Here is a 20986-nt window from a genome sequence, read left to right as displayed (position 1 = left end):
AAATTTAGCACTTTGCATTCTGAGTCACTTTGAACCCCTTGAGTTATCTGAATCCGCATATATAATTCAAAATGATACATTATGTTCTTGAAAACTTGGTTCACAAAATGAAGGTTTTAACTAAATAATGAATATAGCAGTTTCAATAAGCCACCGAAATCAAATAAAATGTTGTTGTGTTATTGATTTGAATAAAGCTAACATGTTATATGTTTAATATGTTGTTGTTGTGTATGTTTTTATTTTGGTTAAATTCTTGTACAGATCTTGACTAAAGATTTGCATAACATACCTAGTTTTTTTTTAAATATATTGTCTTCATATTTTTCTTCTTGTTGTTAAGGCGCTTGAAACAGGACAAGGGAACGGGTTCGTATCCAAATGGAGCACAGTCAATTTCTTCTTACAAAATATGCTTTCGATAAACTTTAAAATGAATGGATATAAGATACTTTTTAAACATTTAACCCCCCTTCCCCCCCCCCCCCCCCCCGATTTAAGCCCCCAAACCCCTTTCATCCTTCCTTTCTTTCTTGAGCTTTAATATCGCGCCATATAATATCCACTAAACGTATTCAAGGCGCTTTACAAGGCGCCCCTATCCAACATGTAGAACAAGACATGACGCTTGTTGGCGATATTACATTTTTTCCGACAGAGACAACGCTGTCAACGATCAGGCATTCATTTTACACCTGAGTATGGTGGTCCAATGTGAGTAAAGAGCCTTTTCCAAGGATTCAACTATGCACCGCTCAGAGCAGGAGTCGAACTCGAACTCTAACCCAGGACCTGTCCGATCCGAAGGCGATTGCCATACCACTAGAACGCATAACCGCACGTTGAAGGATTCCATCCAGGGCTAGAGAAAACAGATGTAAAGGGGTTGAAGGCAAAGCAGGGATCTACCAGACTCTCAATAGAAGTAAAGGGCCTTTATCTCTATGAGAACAGATGCGACTCTGGTGGACTCTGAAAAAAACACGTATTTTGAAAATTTGGCCAGAAAATTCCTCCTTCAAATATCGATTGATTAAAATGAACCCCATCTTGCCAAAAACTCTCAAACCTGGAACTTCACGTTCAGGTTAAAATTTGTGTTTTTTTTGCAGATTGTTTTTTTTTTTAAGAGCAGGATATGAATGATGAAACTTAAAAAAGGACCCTTTATACTTTCATTACAGATCAGGCAGTTTCACGTATATGCTCCATCTCCCCCTTTTTGGGGAGATTTCATGTTTTAAAATTGTCTTATTGAGTGAATAAGTATGATACCTTATTCAGTCCCCTGATTAGTAACGGAATAAAAAATAACCTGATTCCCCTCATATAGATAGAATGCGCTTGGCCAAGGAGTCACAACATTGCCATCCGGAAGTATAACGGACCAACACACAAACTCTGTGTAACCATGAACTTTTATAGTCTGGTTAATACAGTTTAGTGAGAACAACTCAAACGCGGATGGCAAAAACAATAACAAAGGCCTGAGTGACGTCATCTTCGAACTATCTGTAGGTCCGGTATCTCAGTGTTGAGGCTTATTGCTGTCGATGTATTTTGCGATCTGTGAGTTTTGTTCACTCGCAAAAATCAACAAGCCTTTTCAATTATTCTTTCAAGATGAGTCCTCAGAATGGTGTTGACTATAAGGTCAAAGGCCAAATAATGTTTATTTTAAATATTTTTCTTAATAAATTTTATTTTGCCTCATTTATTTTCTAAAAAACACCCTCCAATAGTTTAATTTCGGATTTGAGCATTCATTAAATTATTGCAAAATTTAAGAAATGTAAAAGAAGAGATATCAATAGTATCATGTTAAATAAATAGAATTTAATTTTCTTTAGTTTTCTTTTCTCTTTTGTGACAATTTCGACAATCACGTTTTAATCTCCGTGATTCAAAATGTCACAGAAAGCAAGAAGCGGCTATTTTATTAGTCTATATTATTTGGATAGACATTAATTACATTATTGCGTGAAAATGTTATTACAGGATAATTTATCAACAGATAACAGGAAATCTTTGTAATTCTATATTTAGAAGCACTTTCTGTGGACAATGGATGGACCGGATTCGTCATACTCTTGCTTTGAGATCCACATCTGTTGGAAGGTGGAGAGGGAAGCAAGGATGGAGCCTCCAATCCATACGGAGTATTTACGCTCTGGTGGGGCAATGATCTTGATCTTCATGGTGGGTGGGGCAAGAGAAGAGATTTCCTTCTGCATACGGTCAGCAATACCTGGGAACATGGTGGTACCACCAGACAGAACAGTGTTGGCATACAAGTCTTTACGGATATCAACATCACACTTCATGATGGAGTTGTAAGTGGTCTCGTGGATACCAGAAGATTCCATTCCAAGGAAGGATGGCTGGAACATGGCTTCGGGGCAACGGAATCTCTCGTTTCCAATGGTGATGACTTGGCCATCAGGCAATTCGTAGCTCTTTTCAAGAGAGGAGGATGTGGCAGCAGTTTGCATTTCTTGTTCGAAGTCAAGGGCAATGTAGGCTAGTTTTTCCTTGATGTCACAGACAATTTCTCTCTCGGCTGTAGTGGTGAATAAGTAGCCTCTCTCTGTGAGGATCTTCATGAGGTAATCAGTAAGATCACGACCTGCTAGATCCAATCTAATAATGGCATGGGGGAGGGCATGAGCTTCGTAGATGGGGACTGTGTGGCTGACACCATCACCAGAGTCGAGGACAATACCGGTGGTACGACCAGAGGCATACAGGGAAAGCACGGCTTGGATGGCGACGTACATGGCTGGGGTGTTGAAGGTTTCAAACATGATTTGGGTCATCTTTTCTCTGTTGGCTTTGGGGTTAAGGGGAGCCTCTGTAAGGAGGACAGGGTGCTCTTCGGGGCAACTCGGAGCTCGTTGTAGAAAGTGTGATGCCAGATTTTCTCCATGTCGTCCCAGTTGGTGACAATGCCGTGTTCGATGGGGTATTTGAGGGTGAGGATACCTCTCTTGGACTGAGCTTCATCACCAACATAGCTGTCTTTCTGGCCCATACCAACCATCACACCCTGGAAAGAGAATCAGAATAACAAATGTAATGGCAAGTAATTCAACGATATACAGATAAGTAAAAGCCATGTCTATGCTATATGGGTTGTTTTTTTAATTCAGAAAAGTGAGTGGAGCAGGCACTTATGTTGGTAACAACAAGATATGAAGTGAGTAGAAAAGTGCCAGAAGACAATAGAGAATAAAAAAAATTTTCGCGGCGGTGGTGGGGTTTGAACCTGCGACCTTATTGGTACGACAACTCCGCCTGGCAGGTGAGAGCGTGGCTCTACCGTGTGAGCTATCCACGAACACAAAAATATTCGTTTCAAACCCAAGTCATATTTCTAGAGACCTCTCTCACCCACTTCTTGGAGATCGCAGGCTCGCTCGCGCACAACCATCGCGAAGTTATTTTTGACCAGCAGTTAAGCTTAATAGCCAATATTCTCAACACAAACATATAAAATAGAAACGATTGAGACATTGAGTATGCTCCGGTATATGGGGTGAATTTTTAATTCAGAAAAGTGAGTGGAGAGGCACTTATGTTGGTAACAACAAGATATGAAGTGAGTAGAAAAGTGCCAGAAGACAATAGAGAATAAAAAATTTTTAAGCTATTAAGCTTAACTGCTGGTCAAAAATAACTTCGCGATGTTTGTGCGCGAGCGAGCCTGCGATCTCCAAGAAGTGGGTGAGAGAGGTCTCTAGAAATATGACTTGGGTTTGAAACGAATATTTTTGTGTTCGTGGATAGCTCACACGGTAGAGCCACGCTCTCACCTGCCAGGCGGAGTTGTCGTACCAATAAGGTCGCAGGTTCAAACCCCACCACCGCTGCGAAAATTTTTTTTTATTCTCTATTGTCTTCTGGCACTTTTCTACTCACTTCATATCTTGTTGTTACCAACATAAGTGCCTCTCCACTCACTTTTCTGAATTAAAAATTCACCCCATATACCGGAGCATACTCAATGTCTCAATCGTTTCTATGTTATATGTTTATGTTGAGAATATTGGCTATTAAGCTTAACTGCTGGTCAAAAATAACTTCGCGATGGTTGTGCGCGAGCGAGCCTGCGATCTCCAAGAAGTGGGTGAGAGAGGTCTCTAGAAATATGACTTGGGTTTGAAACGAATATTTTTGTGTTCGTGGATAGCTCACACGGTAGAGCCACGCTCTCACCTGCCAGGCGGAGTTGTCGTACCAATAAGGTCGCAGGTTCAAACTCCACCACCGCCGCGAAAATTTTTTTTTATTCTCTATTGTCTTCTGGCACGTTTCTACTCACTTCATATCTTGTTGTTACCATATGGGTTGTTTGTTTTATGCTTTGTTTATAATTTAGTTATGTTCTTGGATATTCGAGTTTTCCCATTACCGTATTCTTTTGAATTGCTTTTGCTTTGTTCTGTTTTTGTTTTGTTTTGTTTTTTGCTTTTTGTTGTTGTTTTTTTTTTTTGTTGTTGTTATTTTTTGTTTGTTTGTTTTTTGTTTTGTTTTTTTTTGTTTGTTTGTTTTTTTAATTTTGTGACGTCTGTGATTTTTGTTAACGTGAAAGTGTCGATAACAATGGTTTGCACTGATTATAAAGTTGTTCTATGCCAAAGTAATTGTAAAAATATGATTTGAGTTAAATCTATCAATAAAATCACTGTTGGCGAAAAATCTTATCCTTTTCATAACGTCACACGTTTAACCAGTTAACTGACGTGCTCTGGAAAAGCTCGGAAATAAAAATTCGGTCAAATACCTCATCTTTCTGATATCGATCGATTTGAATGACCCTCATCTTGGCAAAAACTCTCAAACCTTCCCAGGTTCGCGATTTAAATCGATCAATATGTGTGTGTGTGTGTGTGTGTGTGTGTGTGTGTGTGTGTGTGTGTGTGTGCATGTGTATGTGTGTGTTGTTTTTACTATCAAAATGGGATTTTGTAGTTTCATTTCATTTTCGTGCTCGGCAGCGTTTTAGTTCAGACTAAATGTGTTTCATATTTTCATAAATAATCAGAAATGAGCATAATACGCTTCCAACTGCTTTCTCTCTACCCCTCCCCCCTCCTCCACCCCTTTTTGCGCTTGCTCGCTAATGAGAATTTATCAATGACAATGATAGTTTACAACCTATATCTTATATCGTAACTATAAAAAGCATACATATAACAATGTAATGTAATGATCGATAAAGTAAAGACATTAAATACATTTTACCAGCCGTCCTTTGACAAAGTAATTAATTATCTTCATTTTGATCAGAACTTTAGACTTTTCATATCAATTTAAATTAGATCACCTTCAATACCGTATGTCTACAGTTATAATCCTAATACTTGATTCTAACTCTCAAGTTGGATTGTTTATGACTCGTCATCATTCGTCGACAGTAAAAGCTTTCTATCTTAATTGAAAAAAAAAAAGCGTTTTGTCAGAGCATAGAAGCATTGGAGTAACTTAATATTATAATATGATATTGCTTGACAGCCTTGTGGGCGATGGGTCCGACGTGAAATGGAGAATAGATAGTATGCGCTTGGTTAAGAAGCTCACAACATTGCCATCCGGAAGTATAACGAACCAATCGCAAAACTACATTGGTTTATGTTTTTATGTTTATTCGAGGGTGAGTAATTTTTTTTTTAATATGTGGGCATTTATAAAGCGCAAATCCAATAAACGTGCTCAATGCGCTTTACAGGGGGTCCCTGACCACAACTTAACATGTGAGACGAGACATGTTACAGCGATATTACATTTTTTTCGACAGACAACGCTGTTTTATGGCCAAGTATTCATTTTACACCTGAGTACGGTGACATAATGTGAGTAAAGAGCCTTTTCCAAGAACTTGACAATGCGCTGCTCAGAGCGGGATTCGAACCCTGGACCCTCCGATCCGAAAACCACAGATCCGAGAAAAATTTTGTCTAACTCTAACTTACGAAAACCAAAATTTCATATTTCTATTATTTATATTATTAAAATCAAAATATGGTAGATGTTTTTCCCCGGGTTACATGATTCCGTTTTGAGGCGAAGGGTTACATTTTACCGGATGGGCCGACGGCATAGTTATGTTTAATCTTTTGATGCGTCTCGAACAAGAAAGTAAGCAGTATCTATTGCTGACATAGCTCATTTCAACCATAACATGTGAAGCATGAGCTCAGGCGTGACGATGGTCCAGTTGAGTCTATCATTAGCTCCAGGTTGAAAAAAGTGTAGGTTCAATGCGTGATCTAAATGTTGAACTATTCACCGAAGCCAACGATGTACAAGTTGATACTACATTTAATCAGCTAACCGCAGTACTCGTGAATAATACATATATTTTTTTTAATTGGCTAGAATACTCATCCTTCCAATATCTATTTATTTAAAGACCCTCATCTTAGAAAAAATTCTCAAACCTAGGACCAGGTAAGTTTTTGCCAAGATGAGGGTCTTTTTAATCGATCGATATTGGGAAGGACGAGTTGTCTGGCCAATTTATTAAATACCTGTTTTTTTTCCAGAGCACGGCAGAGTTAACTGGTTAAGCTTTTAAAAAGAATTCTTCCATACTCTGATCCCTCAGCCTGTCCATTCTGGCTAGGAAACTTTGACTTAAAATACCCATCAATTAAATGTATTCTTCATTTGTCATCAACAATAAAAAAGCGACAACTTTATTCTATGGTAACAGTGGCTCATTAGGTAAAAAAATTAAAAGGTCATTAAACTCAAATCTCATTTATTAATTTAATTGAAATTTCGAAGCCGCTTAATCTTATCTTATTCAAATCTATATCATTACTTAACGTACACACACAAACACACACACAGACCCCCACACACACGCACACACACACACGCACACACACAGAGAGAGAGAGAGAGAGAGATAAACGCAGTCATTTAACATGTTAAACATTAGACACGGAGGGAAGAGAAAACTACATAATAATAATAATAATAATAATAATAATAATAATAATAATAATAATAATAATAATAATAATATAATAATAATAATAATAATAATAATAATAATAATAATAATAATAATAAAAATAATAATAATAATAATAATAATAATGATAATAATAATAATAATAATAATAATAATAATAATAATAATAATAATGTTTTCACAAAATGCGTTAACGAACCTGATGACGGGGTCTTCCAACGATGGATGGGAATACAGCACGGGGAGCATCATCTCCAGCAAAACCTGCCTTGCACATACCGGAGCCATTGTCCACAACAAGAGCAGCAACATCGTCGTCACACATGTTGAATTTCTTTTTTTTATGTGAGTGTTACAACAGAATAAAAAGAAATATAGTAAGATGATAAATAAATACTAGATATGTCCCCCCAACGAATTGTTCAGTCCAAATGACAGCACAATGCAATAAACGTCCTCTTTATATATAATGGTAAAAGCACACACTGCCGGTGTCAGTCGTGCGTGCGAGTACTCATTGGGAATGACATAGGCTATTTATTATCAGCTAGTGGTAGAACAAGATAACAATAAACAAGAATAGGGAGGGACATTGGGAGGAAATAATTGAGGGGAGCGGGGTGGGAGGGCTAAATTTAAAAAAAACAAACAAACAAAAAATGCAACATAATGTGTCGTGTGTTCATAACTGGTAGATCCGCGATATCCCGCGAGCGAGAGATTTCATTTGCCGAATCACGTATTGAATTTTATCGATAGTATAGATAGTATGCAGATGACGTCACTCAGGCCTTTGTTATTGTTTTTGCCATCCGCGTTTGTGAGTTGTTCTCACTAAACTGTATTAACCAGACTATAAAAGTTCATGGTTACACAGAGTTTGTGTGTTGGTCCGTTATACTTCCGGATGGCAATGTTGTGAACTCCTAAGCCAAGCGCATTCTATCTATACGCTTGGCTAAGAAGCTCACAACATTGCCATCCGGAAGTATAACGGAACAACACACAAAACTATGTGTAACATTGAACGTTTATAGCCTGGTTAATACAGTTTAGTGAGAGTTACTCATAATCGCGGATGGCAAAAACAAATAACAAAGACCTGAGTGACGTCAACATCAAACTATCTATAGTAAGTAGCCGGTAACTACTCGCTATTCATAACCAGAACTGAGCAAAAGAGAAATTAAGGGGAAAAAACAAAAATCTCAAAATTAAATTTTCCTAGTTTGTTTTTTTTCTTTTCAGACGAGTCATTTTGAAATGTGGTACTAGATACATGAATCAGCGGACAACTTATTTTCTTGAAGAAGACCGAAAGGGGGAATAATTTTGCAACAACCTATTTTAGCCACAAATTGGAAATCAGTCGACGACAAACACCGCGCCTGTAATATTCAAGCGCAGCACTGGTTATCGTTACGCCTCATTCTACGAGTTAAGTGTTGATAGTGGCTTGGGACCCCTTGTAATGCGCTTTGAGCACATTTAGTGCATATTCCGTTCCATAAAAGCTCTTTTTTGAAAAAAGTATTTCAACACCAGAAGTACTCACACGTTGCTCGCACCCAGGTAGTAGCCGATGAATAAACACCGGATCATCACAACTCTTGGCAAATGTTCCAGTGCCCATCAGTTCTGTCTTAAACTGACAGAATCCTTATATATATATATATATATATATATATATATATATATATATATATGTGTGTGTGTGTGTGTGTGTGTGTGTGTGTGTGTGTGTGTGTGTGTGTGTTTGTGTGAAAAAGCTCAAGCCAGCATGAAGAATACAATGTACCGATTTTCTTTGTTTAGAATCAAGCTGCTCATTGCTGGGCGGTCGTGACATCAGACTATTGAATCCAATTGTCTTAAACCCGAGGCTTCTGAGGTCGATTCGTAGAGGGAGTAAAATGTCTCAGTCAGTCTGAGGTTAACGAAATTCTGACGGGTTGGATTTATTTTTTAACCATTATTATTGATGATATTAGTTTAAGTATAATATTCATCCATTGCGCCCGCCATCTCACCAAAACACAAATTAAATCTACATATTATAATATTAAACGTCTATTGTCTGATTAGAGGAACAATATTGCGGACTAACCCCCATCTGTTAACTGAACACCTTAACCCTCTCCTTACCAGCAATTTTCAGGATTTTCCCCAAAACTTCACACCCAACTAGCACAAAAATATATCTTTTATCACTCAAACGCAATAGCAGTAGATATCTATCTATCTATCTATCTATCTCTCTCTCTCTCTCTCTCTCTCTCTCTCTCTCTCTCTCTCTCTCTCTCTCTCTCTCTCTCTCTCTCTCTCCCTCTCTCCCTCTCAAAAACATACAATCTCAATCACTCTCTCTCTGTATATATATGTGTGCGTGTGTGTGTGTGTGCGTGTATGTGTGTGTCTGAGTGATGTTGGCTACAACTACAGACCTCACTGCTTTCATCAAAATATCAGTAATGAAGCACGGTTCGCATCCCTGTTAATACACCCTTTGTAAGATTTAAAGCATATGAAGCCAAGTTAGAGTAAAATCTAACTTCATCTGTAAAAGATCAATGTGCCACCTATGTATCCATCATAACTCCTTCCCTTTTCGGTTTTATGTATTTGTCACGTAATGAAATATTACTCATAGATCTCCATATACGTAAACATTAATAGCATGATTTCCAAGCATTAAACTTAAAATGTTATATTAAACGCGTTACATTGTGTTTATTGTAAAAGTAGAGAGCGGTGAGGGGCGCCTGAAGACTGGGATAGTTAAAAACACTAACGAACGAAAAGGTAAAAATGGGAAGTCTTCCGTTAGAATTGGTACAGACAATGGACATTTCGGATACAAATCCTTCGTCAGCAGACGAAATGTCCATTTTTGTACTGGTCCCATTCGAAGCCCCTCCATTTTCACCTTGTCGTTAGTGTTTGTTTATTGGTTTGTCATTATGAGTGTTTTATAGTTATTTTATATAGAATACAATGACCAATCATCAATCAGAAGAAATGTAAATTATATATAATACTTTTAATGCTCAGTAGTAGCTTATTGAGAACCATCCCCATACTCGATCTAGGTAGCGTCGAGTCCCTGCGAGTACAAGCGGTGATTGATTTCTTGTGAGAAATCTTTTTTATAATATATAAATGGACACCTGTCTCCCTCCAGTGGTTTATTGTTGTAATTAACCAGTAGATTTTTGACCAATCAAGACATGGAATTTGTGACACATCACACGTGCTGGGACAAATGTAGTTGGTTGTTTATAAACAATAACGTGAATGATATCGACCTCTCTCTGATCATTGTTATTGTTTTTATAGATAATACGCGCTCGTCTAAGAAGCTCACAACATTGCCATCCGGAAGTATAACGGACCAACACACAAAACTGTGTGTATCCATGAACGTTTATAGTCAGGTAAATACAGTTCAGTGAGCATTACCCATAAACGCGGATGGCAAAAAACAATAGCAAAGACATGAGTGACGTCATTATAGAACTATCTATACAGCCAAATGGATGAATAGTTATCAAACGATTTTATCGATCAATGTCATAAACGTTTAAATTTACACAAAGTTTTCTGTGTTTGTTCTATTGATTAAGCGGTAGAACAGTGGGTATTTCACTTAGAAACATATGCCATCGATAGTAAAACCTGGGTAGTTAGCTTTGTTTACTAATCACTGCCATTTTACATTATGACGACTGTCCGAGAGGCGTGGTTCTCCGGGTGTCCATAAGTGGAGTGAATCATTTTCATTCCTGCTAAAGTCGTCATGGAAGGAACGAGATTGACGTCCCTCAGCTCTTTGTTATTGTTTTTAGTCAGCCATTTTATAAGTAGTACTCATTTATTTGTATCAATCAGACTATTAGTTAAAAAAAACTCATAACATCCGCTAGCCAGACAAAACGTACGAACACACAAAACTCACAAAAATATGTGTAACCTTAAACTTTTATTGTCTGATTGATACAGTTTAGGACCCAAATGCACAAGACTGGTATTATCATCATCATCATCATCATCATCATCATCATCATCATCATCATCATCATCATCATCATCATCATCACCATCATCATCATCATCATCAGCATCATCATCATCATCATCATCATCATCATCATCATCATCATCACCATCATCATCAGCATCATCATCATCATCATCATCACCATCATCATCATCATCATCACCATCATCATCATCATCATCAGCATCATCATCATCATCATCATTATTATTATCATTATATTATTATTATTATTATTATTATTATTATTATTATTATTATCATCATCATCATCATCATCATCATCATCATCATCATCATCATCATCATCATCATCATCATCATCATCATCATCATCATTATTAATAATAATAATATAAAAAGTAGAGAAGCACATTTATATCTCGTCTTCACAATTTTGCCATGATCAATGCGTTCCACAGCAGGCCAAATGAACCCTTTGTCCAATTCAATGAGTTTGTATAAGTCATATTTCAGATTTTAACCCTACACCTTCAAAAAGTGTTAGAGGTGTGTGTTCCAACCCCAGTCAAATTAGAAAATAAATGTATAGTGCATTGCGATAGAAAACTACGCCGGAACCAGACTCTTTGCAATCAATGATACTTTTCCTATCACTGACTAAGCTCGTTGTTGCTTGAATATATTTACAAGACGAGACACCTTGAGGCTTAACAGTCAAAGCCAAAAAGAAAAATGATTGAAAAAAAAAAGAAAACGTCTATACCCGTGGAAACTGACTCTCAACTTCGTTCAGAAGGGAAAAAATACACGTTATTTTGGCCTCAGTAGCCGAATCTTTTCGTAAAAATCAAACATAATAGAGATGCTTAGTTGGCAGATTGGTGACAACAAACGTGCCCATGAGCTACATAACACAGGCAAGCACACACATACACATTCAGACAACATAAAGGTACGCACGAACGCGCGCACACACAAACATACACACACACACACACATACACAGATACACACGATGAGAGAGAAAGATAGATAGAAAGATAGAAAGATAGAAAGATAGAAAGAGAGAGAGAGAGAGAGAGAGAGAGAGAGAGAGAGAGAGAGAGAGAGAGAGAGAAAGAGAGAGGTGAGGCATAAAGAAATGTTTAATGTGTGTCCCAAATGTTCAAGCAAGCATGCATCCATTTATCATTTTGGGTCACAGCCACTGATAGATTTGTTGGCTGGAATTTTGGTCACTCATGACTGATTGAATTGCCAGCTACTAGATTAAAAGCTAAAATTTAGGCCTACAAATTTTACAGGTTATTTTCTTTTGGTATGACTCTCGCTTTTGGGATGGTAGGTCCCTGCTTCGAAACCATCTTTGTTTGGCGCGAAAGGTACTTGGGAAAACTCTTTTCTCACATTCTCTCACCGCCCTCAGTTAAATCACATTATATGCATAATGATAATGTCTCGTCCTGCATAACATATCTCTCTTGGTTAGGCACTCCTTGTAACGTGCTTTGAGCACATTTGGTGTGTAATTCACTATATAAAAGCTCAAAGCTATTTTTAACTACAAAAAAAATAAAAAAAAAAAATATGAGATGACTGTGTCTCGTCCAAAACGACGCTTTCTTATCTGTCGGACCTTCTAAATCGTTTTGATCCTCCGATACCCCTGAGAGATAGTAAACAATTCCTTCTTCGTGCGTCTAAGAATGACTCAAAAACATATGTTTATAGGGAATTTTCTGCCCTTAATGTCCTGGTTTTACTTCCATTAGACATAAGAAGAGATGACAAGTCGTTAGTTTTAAGTATCATTACTTTCAACATAGCAATGGTAGTGCGGCTCCTATGGAATGAAAGAACAAAGTAAACTTTAGAAATCGTATATGAATGGAGCAAGATAACAAACAGTAAACTTGAACCAGACAGCAAAGACTACTTAAAAGTTATAAAAAGGAAAACAATGTAGTATAGTTAACTCACGCAAACAGACGAATAGTAAATTAACGTCTCATTCTAATACAGGTGGCTCAGAAAAACTGCTCCCTGTCTGGAGATCTCCAACCACTTTAAAATCTTACCTAAAAAGTTAAAATTCTCATGGCAAAAAAGATCAGATTTTACATTTATGTTGATTTGGATTGTTAATGAAATTTTAGTTATTTTACAAAGCAATCGAAAACATTGGGGTGTGTGTTTACATCGAAGATGTAGGGGGTTTGATAGTTATCATGAGCAAAAGTAAGTTCACTTTCGTTTGAACTATCATAATATTGAGTACAAAACTATGATTATCATTATCATTTTAATACATCATCGTAAATCTCATTCACTTCTCTATCCAATGGGACGGGGTAAGCAACATTTGATAGATATCTTTGGATATGATGCTACTCTGCGACAACGTGCTCTGTTCCAGATCCAACAGCCCAGCAATCCAATCGCCGATGAATGATCAGAGAAATCAGAAAATGGAGGACGATTCAACCCGGAATGAAATTTAGCACTTTGCATTCTGAGTCACTTTGAACCCCTTGAGTTATCTGAATCCGCATATTATATAATTCAAAATGATACATTATGTTCTTGAAAACTTGGTTCACAAAATGAAAGTTTTAACTGAATAATGAATATAACAGTTTCAATAAGCCACCGAAATCAAATAAAATGTTGTTGTGTTATTGATTTGAATAAAGCTAAAATGTTAAATGTTTAATTTGTTGTTGTTGTGTATGTTTTTATTTTGGTTAAATTCTTGTACAGTTATTGACTAAAGACTTGCATAACATACCTAGTTTTTTTTAATATATTGTCTTCATACTTTTCTTCTTGTTGTTAAGGCGCTTGAACCAGGACAAGGGAACAGGTTCGTATCCAAATGGAGCACAGTCAATTTCTTCTTACAAAATATGCTTTCGATAAACTTTAAAATGGATGGATATAAGATACTTTTTAAACATTTAACCCCCTCCCCCCTCCCCCCCCCCCCCGATTTAAGCTCCCAAACCCCTTTCATCCTTCCTTTCTTTCTTGAGCTTTAATATCGCGCCATATAATATCCACTAAACGTATTCAAGGCGCTTTACAAGGCGCCCCTAGCCAACATGTAGAACAAGACATGACGCTTGTTGGCGATATTACATTTTTTTCCGACAGAGACAACGCTGGCAACGATCAGGTATTCATTTTACACCTGAGTATGGTGATCCAATGTGAGTAAAGAGCCTTTTCCAAGAATTCAACTATGCACCGCTCAGAGCAGGAGTCGAACTCGAACTCTAACCCAGGACCTGTCCGATCCGAAGGCGATTGCCATACCACTAGAACGCATAGCCGCACGTTGAAGGATTCCATCCAGGGCTTGAGAAAACAGATGTAAAGGGGTTGAAGGCAAAGCAGGGATCTCCCAGACTCTCAATAGAATTAAAGGGCCTTTATCTCTATGAGAAAAGATGCGACTCTGGTGGACTCTGAAAAAAACACGTATTTTGAAAATTTGGCCAGAAAATTCCTCCTTCAAATATCGATTGATTAAAATGAACCCCATCTTGCCAAAAACTCTCAAACCTGGAACTTCACGTTCAGGTTAAAATTTGTGTTTTTTGCAGTTTGTTTTTTTAAGAGTAGAGTAGGATATGAATGATGAAACTTAAAAAAGGACCCTTTATACTTTCATTACACGTATATGCTCCATCTCCCCCTTTTTGGGGAGATTTCATGTTTAAAGATTGTCTTATTGAGTGAATAAGTATGATACCTTATTCAGTCCCCTGATTAGTAACGGAATAAAAATAACCTGAGTCCCCTCATATAGATAGAATGCGCTTGGCCAAGGAGTTCACAACATTGCCATCCGGAAGTATAACGGACCAACACACAAACTCTGTGTAACCATGAACTTTTATAGTCTGGTTAATACAGTTTAGTGAGAACAACTCACAAACGCGGATGGCAAAAACAATAACAAAGGCCTGAGTGACGTCATCTTCAAACTATCTATAGGTCCGGTATCTCAGTGTTGAGGCTTATTGCTGTCGATGTATTTTGCGATCTGTGAGTTTTGTTCACTCGTAAAAATCAACAAGGCTTTTTAATTATTCTTTCAAGATGAGTCCTCAGAATGGTGTTGACTGTAAGGTCAAAGGCCAAATAGTGTTTATTTTAAATATTTTTTAAATAAAATTTATTTTGCCTCATTTATTTTCCTAAAAAACACCCTCCAATAGTTTAATTTCGGATTTGAGCAATCATTATATTATTGCAAAATTTTAAAAATGGAAAAGAAGAAATATCAATAGTATCATGTTAAATAAATAGAATTTAATTTTCTTTAGTTTTCTTTTCTCTTTTGTGACAATTTCGACAATCACGTTTTAATCTCCGTGATTCAAAATGTCACAGAAAGCAAGAAGCGGCTATTTTATTGGTCTATATTATTTGGATAGACATTAATTACATTATTGCGTGAAAATGTTATTACAGGATAATTTATCAACAGATAACAGGAAATCTTTGTAATTCTATATTTAGAAGCACTTTCTGTGGACAATGGATGGACCGGATTCGTCATACTCTTGCTTAGAGATCCACATCTGTTGGAAGGTGGAGAGGGTAGCAAGGATGGAGCCTCCGATCCATACGGAGTGTTTACGCTCTGGTGGGGCAATGATCTTGATCTTCATGGTGGGTGGGGCAAGGGCTGTGATTTCCTTCTGCATACGGTCAGCAATACCTGGGAACATGGTGGTACCACCAGACAGAACAGTGTTGGCATACAAGTCTTTACGAATATCAACATCACACTTCATGATGGAGTTGTAAGTGGTCTCGTGGATACCAGAAGATTCCATTCCAATGAAGGATGGCTGGAACATGGCTTCGGGGCAACGGAATCTCTCGTTTCCAATGGTGATGACTTGGCCATCAGGCAATTCGTAGCTCTTTTCAAGAGAGGAGGATGTGGCAGCAGTTTGCATTTCTTGTTCGAAGTCAAGGGCAATGTAGCAAAGTTTTTCCTTGATGTCACGGACAATTTCTCTCTCGGCTGTAGTGGTGAATGAGTAGCCTCTCTCTGTGAGGATCTTCATGAGGTAATCTGTGAGATCACGACCAGCTAGATCCAATCTGATAATAGCATGAGGAAGGGCATAACCTTCGTAGATGGGGACTGTGTGGCTGACACCATCCCCAGAGTCGAGGACAATACCGGTGGTACGACCAGAGGCATACAGGGAAAGCACGGCTTGGATGGCGACGTACATGGCTGGGGTGTTGAAGGTTTCAAACATGATTTGGGTCATCTTTTCTCTGTTGGCTTTGGGGTTAAGGGGAGCCTCTGTAAGGAGGACAGGGTGCTCTTCGGGGGCAACTCGGAGCTCGTTGTAGAAAGTGTGATGCCAGATTTTCTCCATGTCGTCCCAGTTGGTGACAATGCCGTGTTCGATGGGGTATTTGAGGGTGAGGATACCTCTCTTGGACTGAGCTTCATCACCAACATAACTGTCTTTCTGGCCCATACCAACCATCACACCCTGGAAAGAGAATCAGAATAACAAATGTAATGGCAAGTAATTCAACGATATACAGATAAGTAAAAGCCTTGTCTATGCTATATATTGGTTGCTTGTTTTATGCTTTGTTTATAATTTAGTTATGTTTTTGGATATTCGAGTATTCCCATTACTCTATTCTTTTGAATTTCTTTTGCTTTGTTCTGTTTTTGTTTTGTTTTGTTTTTTGCTTTTTGTTGTTGTTTTTTTTTTTGTTGTTGTTATTTTTTGTTTGTTTGTTTTTTGTTTTGTTTTTTTGTTTGTTTTGTTTTTGTTTTTTTTTTTGAATTTTGTGACGTCTGTGAATTTTGTTTGCGTGAAAGTGTCGATAACAATGGTTTGCACTGATTATAAAGTTGTTCTATGCCAAAGTAATTGTAAAAATATGATTTGAGTTAAATCTATCAATAAAATCACTGTTGGCGAAAAATCTTATCCTTTTCATAACGTCACATGTTTAACCAGTTAACTGACGTGCTCTGGAAAAGCTCGGAAATAAAAATTCGGTCAAATACCTCATCTTTCTGATATCGATCGATTTGAATGACCCTCATCTTGGCAAAAACTCTCAAACCTTCCCAGGTTCGCGATTTAAATCGATCAATGTGTGTGTGTGTGTGTGTGTGTGTGTGTGTGTGTGTGTGTGTGTGCATGTGTATGCGTGTGTTGTTTTTACTATCAAAATGGGATTTTGTAGTTTCATTTCATTTTCGTGCTCGGCAGCGTTTTAGTTCAGATTAAATGTGTTTCATATTTCCATAAATAATCAGAAATGAGCATAATACGCTTCCGACTTCTTTCTCTCCACCCCTCCCTAGTGCGGGGCGGTCCTTGGCAAGCTTAAGGACCACGGTCCTACGGTCCTTGGGAAATGAAGACCGCAATGACCGGTCCTAGGACCGGTCCTTTTCAACATTGAACATTCCTGAGAGACTGTTGGAAATTCGAACCGGTTTGACCTTTGAGACCGTGGGATCGTTCATTCTTGAACCGTTAAAGACCGCTACATGATGAGAACCGTGGTCTACAGGAGTAAAACACACGGAGTAGTCACACTCATTTCAAATTGTAACCTAATTAGAGAAGAGGGGTGATGCCTTCTTTATTTGCTCACCGTACTTCATTGTTACTTCGATGATTTAATAAAATTTGAAATTTATCCCCATTAACGGAGATAATGGCATCGCCCAAGGCGTTGATCGAGTTGTTCGTGGCGTTGATACACACACGCAACTCCTACCCCCCCCCCCCCCCCCCCTCCCCACACACACACATTAGAAGGCAGCGAGCATTGAATAGTAAGAGAGAGACGTGAAGTTATAATAAGAGGGGGTGGATGAGGTAATAAGAGGGGTCGATGATGACTTTTCGCCAGATCTAACAAACTCAGCTACCCATTCATTGCTGAGTAGATAGGGATTCAGAAAAAACTCGACTGCACCCGGGATCGATCTCTGGCCCTTTGCGTATAAAGAGAGTGCTCTATCAACTGAGCTATCGGGGTCCCCAAATATTCTTTTGGACTTTTTAAAATTCAGACGTTATAACTGGGTTTTTTGGAAGGAAGAAACTAATGAAACTCATATTATTTGATTAGTAAAAACACCAAACGAAATTTTAATATCATTGTATTATTTTAAATGACAACACTGCGATAGAAAGGAGTGGCGACAAGAGATGGACAAAAGAAAACAAAAAATCGGATTTGCTACTTGCTAGGTTCGAGACACACACACACACACACACACACACACACACACACACACACACACACACACACAAACACACACATCTTTAGTAGTCACATACATTTCAAACAATAACCCATTAGAGAAGAGGGGTCATGCCTTCACCATAGATCATTGTCATTGCGATCATTATGGTGTAGTAAATTTTGAAATTTACCCCGTATAATGGAATCGTCCAAGGCGTGCGCCTCCTGTTCCCCCCATCTCACACCCGAAAGGGCGGTTTGCGGAGTGGAGGGAGGTGGTCGTCTGCCTCTATGGTCGTCTGTGTCGTTTAGTGTATGGCAAAGGGGGTGGGTGCGATTAATTAAGTGGGATGGGTGGTGATTGGTGGAAGATAGGCTACCGAGGCAACGAATCGCTGGGGAAGTAGTAGGCTATAGAAGTGAGGACCGTCGCCGGTCTTCCCCTATGGGACCGGTCTCCGGTTCACAGCTAAAAGACCGTGGGACCTCCGGTCCAGACCGGTCTTCAGCGCGGCACTACCCCTCCCCCCTCCCCCACCCCTTTTTGCGCTTGCTCGCTAATGAGAATTTATCAATGACATTGATAGTTTACAACCTATATCTTATATCGTAACTATAAAAAGCATGCATATAACAATGTAATGTAATGATCGATAAAGTAAAGACATTCAATACATTTTACCAGCCGTCTTTTGACAAAGTAATTAATTATCTTCATTTTGATCAGAACTTTAGACTTTTCATATCAATTTAAATTAGATCACCTTCAATACCGTATGTCTACAGTTATAATCCTAACACTTCGATTCGAACTCTCAAGTTGGATGGTTTATGACTCGTCATCATTCGTCGACAGTAAAAGCTTTCTATCTTAATTGAAAAAAAGCGTTTTGTCAGAGCATAGAAGCATTGGAGTAACTTAATATTATAATATGATATTGCTTGACAGCCTTGTGGGCGATGGATCCGACGTGAAATGGAGAATAGATAGTATGCGCTTGGCTAAGAAGCTCACAACATTGTCATCCGGAAGTATAACGGACCAATCGCAAAACTACATTGGTTTATGTTTTTATGTTTATTCGAGGGTGAGTAATTTTTTTTTTTAATATATGGGCATTTATAAAGCGCAAATCCAATAAACGTGCTCAATACGCTTTACAGGGGGTCCCTGACCACAACTTAACATGTGAGACGAGACATGTTACAGCGATATTACATTTTTTTCGACAGACAACGCTGTTTTATGGCCAAGTATTCATTTTACACCTGAGTACGGTGACATAATGTGAGTAAAGAGCATTTTCCAAGAACTCGACAATGCCCTGCTCAGAGCGGGATTCGAACCCTGGACCCTCCGATCCGAAAACCACAGATCCGAGAAAATTTTTGTCTAACTCTAACTTACGAAAACCAAAATGTCATATTTCTATTATTTATATTATTAAAATCAAAACATGGTGGATGTTTTTCCCAGGGATACATGATTCCGTTTTGAGGCGAAGGGTTACATTTTACCGGATGGGCCGACGGCATAGTTATGTTTAATCTTTTGATGCGTCACGAACAAGATAGCACAAGCAGTATCTAATGCTGACCTAGCTCATTTCAACCATAACATGTGAAGCATGAGCTCAGGCGTGACGATGGTCCAGTTGAGTCTATCATTAGCTCCAGGTTGAAAAAAAGTGTAGGTTCAATGCGTGATCTAAATGTTGAACTATTTTCCGAAGCCAACGATGTACAAGTAGATACTGCATTTAATCAGCTAACTGCAGTACTCGTGAATAATACATATATTTATTTTAATTGGCTAGAATACTCATCCTTCCAATATCGATTTATTTAAAGACCCTCATCTTAGAAAAAATTCTCAAACCTAGGACCAGGTAAGTTTTTGCCAAGATGAGGGTCTTTTTAATCGATCGATATTGGGAAGGACCGGTTGTCTGGCCAATTTATTAAATACTTGGTTTGTTTTTGTTTTTTTCCAGAGCACGGCAGAGTTAACTGGTTAAGCTTTTAAAAAGAATTCTTCCATCCATCAGCCTGTCCATTCTGGCTAGGAAACTTTGACTTAAAATACCCATGAATTAAATGTATTCTTCATTTGTCATCAACAATTAAAAAAAAAGCGACAACTTTATTCTATGGTAACAGTGGCTCCTTAGGTGAAAAAAATGAAAAGGTCATTAAACTCAAATCATCATTTATTAATTTAATTGAAATTTCGAAGCCGCTTAATCTTATCTTATTCAAATCTATATCATTACTTAACGTACACCACAAACACACACACACACACCCACACCCCACCACACCACACACACACACGAGCAATAATAAACGCAGTCATTTAACATGTTAAACATTAGACACGGAGGGAAGAGAAAACTAAATAATAATAATAATAATAATAATAATGATAATAATAATAATAATAATAATAATAATAATAATAATAATAATAATGTTTTCACAAAATGCGTTAACGAACCTGATGGGGTCTTCCCACGATGGATGGGAATACAGCACGGGGAGCATCATCTCCAGCAAAACCAGCTTTGCACATACCGGAGCCATTGTCCACAACAAGAGCAGCATCATCGTCGTCGAACATGTTGAATTTTTTTTTGTATGTGAGTGTTACAACAGAATAAAAAGAAATATAGTAAGATGATAAATAAATACTAGATATATCCCCCCAACGAACTGCTCAGTCC

General features: G+C 38.0%; 1 pseudogene across 1 annotated transcript; it reads right to left on the bottom strand.

Annotated features, from left to right (window-relative positions):
* Positions 1 to 1900: 1900 nt before the first annotated feature.
* On the bottom strand, positions 1901 to 20986 carry LOC144967298 (uncharacterized; annotated as a pseudogene). Its single transcript, XR_013644346.1, has 6 exons — positions 20761 to 20986; positions 15559 to 16531; positions 14966 to 14971; positions 13762 to 13791; positions 7182 to 7378; positions 1901 to 3046 (listed from the first exon to the last, which is right to left on the bottom strand). The product of XR_013644346.1 is annotated as an uncharacterized LOC144967298 (transcript).

Source organism: Berghia stephanieae, chromosome 1, assembly GCF_034508935.2.
Source record: "Berghia stephanieae isolate SIO BIC M18660-M18661 chromosome 1, UCSD_Bste_1.3, whole genome shotgun sequence".
NCBI lineage: Eukaryota > Metazoa > Mollusca > Gastropoda > Nudibranchia > Aeolidiidae > Berghia > Berghia stephanieae.
The sequence above is the reverse complement of the archived record's forward strand: the minus strand, read 5'-3'. Positions and strand labels throughout refer to the sequence as shown.